General features: G+C 44.9%; 2 non-coding genes across 2 annotated transcripts; both read right to left on the minus strand.

The window, feature by feature from the left end:
- Positions 1–5,897: 5,897 nt before the first annotated feature.
- Trnaq-uug (transfer RNA glutamine (anticodon UUG)) lies at positions 5,898–5,969 on the minus strand. The gene has a single exon. It is a non-coding gene; the product is annotated as a tRNA-Gln (tRNA).
- A 6-nt stretch (positions 5,970–5,975) lies between these two features.
- Positions 5,976–6,047, minus strand: Trnae-uuc (transfer RNA glutamic acid (anticodon UUC)). The gene has a single exon. It is a non-coding gene; the product is annotated as a tRNA-Glu (tRNA).
- Positions 6,048–6,782: the final 735 nt, after the last annotated feature.

Raw genomic sequence — 6,782 nt, forward strand, 5'->3', positions numbered from 1 at the left:
AAAAGCCTCGGCGTTCGCAGGAGCGGGGCTACGCGCGCCCAGCGCGCACATCGCGCCATCTCGCTGGTGAGTAAGAAAGCACCCTGAAGTAAATGGTGCATAAAATAGCTAGCCGTTAGCATGCTGAAAGACGCTACTCTCCGCGGCTTAGCCTTCTAACGCCGCGCGTTTCGGAGCGAGAGGTCGGCCGTTCGATTCCGCACGTCAGAAAGTATTTCTTAATTACTTTTCTTTGTGGCTTTTCTCTCTCTCTCTCTCTCTCTCTCTCTATATATATATATATATATATATATATATATACGGTGCACGACGGCGGCGGCAAAAGTCAGCCGAGACTGTCCATATAATTGCTATCGCAATAAAATGCTCTAACGCTGATGGCGCGCAGGCTGCTCTTGACCTCGATTAATGTACCGTGCGTGCGGCGATAATGTGAGGAAAAGCGCGCTAGCTATCTATCGAGTTACACCAACGTCATCCACAACAATTGACCACATTTTGTCAAACATTGATAGTGAAGCTATCACTGCCGGCGTGATATCAGAAAACGTGGCAGACCACTTCCCAACTTTTATTTATGTTTCTGGCGCTTATCTACAGGCAGCGAAACGAAGCACCGCACAGCCATTTAGAATCGATTACAAAAAGAGTACACGGGCAATCCAGGAAACCAAATTTTTAGATTCAAGCGATACGGATGTGAACGCAGCCTACGCAAATTTTTCATCACTCTTGCAATCACGATGCATAAAAGTAGAGTGCAAATCTCGCAGATCAGCGTACCTGTCTACACCAGTTTGCCCTTGGATGAACGAAGAAATGCTCAAAGTTATTAGATTAAGAGAACATTGGCTGACCAAAATGAAGCAAAATAGAGATAACGGTTATTATAAAGAATTATACAGAAACGCGCGCAATCTGTCGTTGTCGATGATGAGAAAACGAAAAAAGGAATATTACAGTAACCTTATCACGAAAGCTAACGGTAACGAAATGGAAATATGGCGTATAATAAAGGCAGTTGTACATCCGGAGCCCCAACAACCTGTTTTACCAAACTTAAATATAGTAGGTTGTAATGGAACGGAACTAGCAGAACTATTTAATGATTACTTCGTAACCATAGGAAAGCAGTCGGCAACCTGTAGAAACGCAAGATATAACTCACCATTCCCTACTGTTCACAAGAATACTTTCTTTTTCCGAGAAATTACTGAAGCTGAAATTATTGCAGTTGTACGTCAGATGTCATCAAACAAAGCCATGGGACATGATGAAATACCAGTTAAAATATTGAAGGACAACATTGAAACCTTATCCATACCTCTGGCTCTTATTTTCAACCAGTCCTTCATGACAGGCGTATACCCCGAGCAGCTTAAGATAGGAAGGGTGACACCAATCCACAAAGGCGAATGCCCTGACGACATAGCAAATTACCGCCCCATAACGATTCTATCCTGCGTGAACACTCTTTTTGAGAAGCTTGTTGCCAAAAGAATGATGGACTTTATTACAAAATACGGTATCCTAACTCCGAATCAACATGGCTTTAGAAAAGAACACAGTACGGCTACTGCGGTAAGCTTTGTGGCAGAAACAGTAAACCGAGCATTAAACGATAACCAGTTCGTCATAGGTGTCTTCCTATATATAAAAAAAGCTTTTGATTCCGTGGACCACAGTATATTGCTAAACAAACTCGAACGCTATGGATTTAGAGGAATATCTTCAAAGTTCTTTCGCAGTTATTTGTCGCAACGGACTCAGTATGTACAAATACTCGGTAACAAGTCAAACAGGAAACTCGTTGAAACAGGTGTGCCGCAAGGTTCAGTACTTGGACCGATTTTGTTCTCCCTCTTTATTAATGATTACCCTCTATCCTTAACCCATATGCAAGCAGCTCTATATGCAGATGATACCGCCTTACTTATAGCACGTCGCTCCCTTCAGGAAGCCGAATCACTCGCCAATAAAGAACTGCAAGCAACTTCTCAGTGGTTTAAACGAAACAATTTATTATTAAACACAAAAAAACCAAGTACGTTGTTTTCGCCTCTAACCGAAAAGTGATACCTGAAACATGTGGTCTGTACATTGGGGAAACACGCATTGACAAGGTAAACGCGTATACTTACCTTGGCGTGACTCTAGACCCTTTATTCCACTGGACATCACATATAGACAATTTGTGTAGAAAACTAAGCTTTGCATGCTTTACATTGTTTAAAGCTAGGAACTACTTCAACTTACACACACTCCGTATATTATACTTTTCACTCTCACCTATCCTATTGCATCGAATCATGGAGCTACACATATGCTTCATATTGCTCCGTCGTTAACATTTTGCAAAAGAGAGCTGTACGAACCATTGCATCAGCACCCAAGAATGCACAATCGACTGAAATTTTCAGAAATCTCAACATAATGCCTTTTATTATGGCTAGGCAATACAAAAGCGCGACATTAGTACACAAAATAATGAATAAAAACGTGCCCCTTCACTCATCAGTCTTAATAAAACCTAGAGGTCCCACTCGACAGGCGGAACAACTAAATCTTAACCTGCCGATAGTCCACAATGTTTACGGCCGTCGAACAGTATCCTTTGTTGGTGCAAAAATCTGGAACAGTATCCCTACCCTAATTAAATGCCTGCCAAATATGACGCAATCACTCAGGAAACTCTTCCTATCGGGGAGTTACCAGTCACCATATTGATATCGAACTAATAACTCTGTGTACATACACATTGATTCTGTTCTTTTTTATTTTTATTTTTTTGCATGATCGTATTGTAAAATGTGATTTGTGATTGAATCTTGTATATCAACATTGTACTCGCTAAATAAACCACAATATGCAACGTCTGTAACGGATCCTTAACTAGCCATATCGGCTACGGATCCGGATGTTCTCGCAGCAATTTTTGTAAATCATTTCAATGAAAATAAAAACATTCTTCTTCTTCTTCTTCATCTATCTATCTATCTATCTATCTATCTATCTATCTATCTATCTATCTATCTATCTATCTATCTATCTATCTATCTATCTATCTATCTATCTATCTATCTATCTCTTTCTTGCGAAGAGCGCACCACTTTAGCCATCGCCGAACATTTCAGTTATAGACAGCGTCATTTTTAGTGGACAGGAGGTGAGTAGTGGGGCTTGCCGAATTCCTGTGGCACATACCCCTTAGCAGCTACAGACGCTCCGTAGTGATTTGTCACTAACCTTTACCTTAAAGAGCTCCACTGTTAAAATGCCGATTATTGTGACACAGGACGAGTATTCATTCTAAAAAGACAGGGCGTGCAAACACGGACACTAGGAAGAAGTCAGGACACCACAAACACCTTTGGCTTTTCAGGACGAGTAGTTGCACCCTAAGTTTAGAACAGGTCCGTTCGATTAGCCTTCACTACTTTGAACCAGTTCACGGTGGTGCATGAGGAGTTCACAGTGGTGCACGAGAAGTTCACTGCGGGTGCGCGACTATTTCAGTGGTGCTGTGTCACCTAGTGTCAACCTGACAGCAGCGCCACGCAGAATCGAATACCAAAGTGCAGCTGCTGTGCCAGGTCTGCTTTCTCGAAGTGCGCGTGAGTGTACTTCGTGTGGTGAGTGGTAAAACCTTTGTTAAGGCGTTTATTGACGGCGGGATTGACGGCGACGATGCACAACGACAGAGCGCAGACTCGCAGACTCTCACGAGCACGAGCACGAGGGGCGTGCTCTCCGAGAAGAGGCGAAGAGGGCGACCCACTAGAAGGCGCTGGAGAGGACGGCCCATTACAACGTTCCAATTCTTCTCTACACCTTTATTAAATTTCGGCTCAGATAATGCCTGGCAGGCACGTGCGTCTCTGCATTTTCAGTGTTCTACCCGTTGTGTAAGTTACCACCTTTCTCCTTCCTGTATCTTTTCTGTACGAAGATGAACTCTGGCGAGCTTTCAGCTGTCGCGCCAGTCGCCATGGGGCTGATGGATTCTCAAGGTGACGAAGAGTATGACGATAAGGCAGCCTTGAAGAAGACAAGACCGCTTGTTGAAACGTTGGCTCTGGCGACACCCCGTGTTCAAGAATTTGTCATCTCTTCAAGAGTATGACGACTTAGTCGCTTCAATAGCAATGAATTAGCAAGAGTTTTACGCAAAGTTCCTGACGTGTCTTGCCGAAACGCTAGTACCAATGCACAAACTGCTAAGGAAATAAAATGAATGGATCTGGTCTCAACGATGCAAAGGAAGTTTTCAATGTTGCAAAACGCTTCTCTGTAGTGACGTGGTACTCGAGCTGTAGACGCAGCAAAACCGCTGAGGCTAACGCGTGTCGCGTCAGGGCATGGCGTAGCTGACATTATCTCTCATGTCGTCAATGGGGAGGACAGACCGGTAGCATACTCTTCTCGAACGCTAAATGCATCTGAAAGGAACTACGGCCACATTGAAAAAGAAGCACTTGCAATAGTGTTCGGCATACAGAAATTTCATAAATATCTGTATGGCCGACAGTTTGCTATCGTGACGGATCATCAACCGCTCACCTACATTTTCGACCCAAAGAAACATGCAAGTTCTTTTGCAGCATCAAGAATCCACCGCTGGTCTAATTTGCTTGCCAGTTATCAGTATACTTTTGAGTACCGGAAGGGGGGCTCACTTGGGAATGCAAATGGGCTGTCAAGGTTACCGTTGCCGCGAGTGCCTACTGAGGAAGCCGTGAACAGTTTTTCACCCATTCCAGAGTCTCTGCTGACGGCTAAAGAAGTAGCCAAAGAAACCGATAAAGGTGTAGAGCTCAGGGTGGTTAGTGAAATGACATGGTACAGGTGGCCGAAAGCAGTCGACAAAGCTCTAGAGCCATATATTATCAGAAGGTACGAACTTTCCTTAGAAATGCATGAACTGTCCTCTTTGGAACAACCATGTAGTCATTCCCAGTTCCTTGCAGCATAGCGTCTTAGACCTACTGCATGAAGATCATTCTGGTATTAACAAAATCAAGATGCTTGCTCGCGGAATTATGTGGTGACCTAACATTGACAAAGACCCTGAGGAATGTATAACAAAATGTGAGATTTGTGACGCCATCCGAGCTTCACTTCCGGCCGCACCATTGAAGCAATAGATGTGTCCCAACTATCGGGAGCGCGTACACATGGACTTTCCAAAAAAAGATGGCAAATCCTTTCTTATCATGGCTGACTCGCACTCGAAGTGGATTCAAGTTAAGCTAATGTCCAGCACAACTGCGTAGAAAACAGTTAAGTTTTCCGCTCTCTGTTCGCGTTTAGACCATAAGACGCGAACACAGAGCGTTGATGTGAAGTGGTGACGGACCAGTTGAAGTAGTAACAGACAATGGTCCTCAGTTTTGATGCTCCGTAGATCAGGAATTTTTTCGCAAAAATGGAGTAAACGAGACTAAACTCCACCTTACCACCCTCAGTCAAACGGAGCAGCAGAACGTGCTTTACAGACGGTGAAAAAGGCTCTTTTGAAATCACTACTTGTTGATCAAAAGACTGACTGCAGCCAAAGCTTGCAGCACAAAGTAGATAATTTTCTTTTAACACGAAAGTGTTTTATGCCGGGGTCCACCAAGTACTTGCGTTACCGAATATAAAATGGACGCCAACGGGTGAGAAAGAAAAAAACCGGGAAAAAGATCCGCCGCTGGGAATCGAACCCACGACGCTGCGGCCGCGACGGTAAGCGCCCCACGTTATGTTGAGCTGTGCGACGATATGTCGCGTTTATGTTGAGCTGTGCAAAAGTACGTTCTTAAAAGCAAGCGCGACGTATGCATAATTTGTCAAGGACGCAAAAATTAACGAAAACGTAAATGCGCCAGCCTTTGTTTAATGAATGAAGCAGAAAGAGGTCTCACCGAGATTTGAACTCGGATCGCTGGATTCAAAGTCCAGAGTGCTAACCATTGCACCATGAGACCAAATCATTCCGACGCCGGGAATCGAACCCGGGCCTTCTGGGTGAAAGCCAAATATCCTAGCCACTAGACCACGCCGGAGATGCGTCCATCCTCACTATTGTAACTATATGAATGTACCAAACCTCATAGGTGGTTCTGTTGTGCTTTCGCATGCCGTGCGAGTTTGACTGGAATACAATGTGCAGATGAATAACGTTTGCAGTCAATCAAGTCGGTAATGCGGTGAAAACTTACGACAACGGTCCGTGATCACGGGAGCCATGACTCTCGCAAGGTGCTCTCTGTTGGCGGTGTAAATAGGCGGCGCAGAGCGGGGGTGGTGCCGCTGTCTGTGAGAGGTGAAAAGATGTAATGCGTCACAATCGACATTTACTAGCGCTTACTCCGAGATTGCGTGCCATATCGGAGGTCATGGTTAAAGCGTCTCGATACCAGCGAGGGAGACTGGCCGTGCTGGCGTCGCCGAGGAGACGCAGTTACGTTCTTTGCCTTTCGCTTCGCGTGAGCGTGCGCCGGCTCATCGGAGTACTGCACCTTCCACATGCACCAACGGAATTTCTCCGCTGCCGACTACTTCGATTGCGAGAGCACCGACTAACAAAACTGCTGCAATACGCGTTGCAGAAAAGACACGATTTCGACGGGCGAATGTCGTGCCTTGATGGAGCGAGACAGAGGCCAGCGGGACGCACGCGTTTGCGGCTCAAGCTAAGAACGTCTACGAACTAGGCGTCAACATGGGTGCATCCACACCAATCGGTGCTATAGCTGCCAAACACGAATAGACATTGTGCAAGCTCTCATATATCATTA

Source organism: Rhipicephalus sanguineus, chromosome 1, assembly GCF_013339695.2.
Source record: "Rhipicephalus sanguineus isolate Rsan-2018 chromosome 1, BIME_Rsan_1.4, whole genome shotgun sequence".
NCBI classification, from domain to species: domain Eukaryota; kingdom Metazoa; phylum Arthropoda; class Arachnida; order Ixodida; family Ixodidae; genus Rhipicephalus; species Rhipicephalus sanguineus.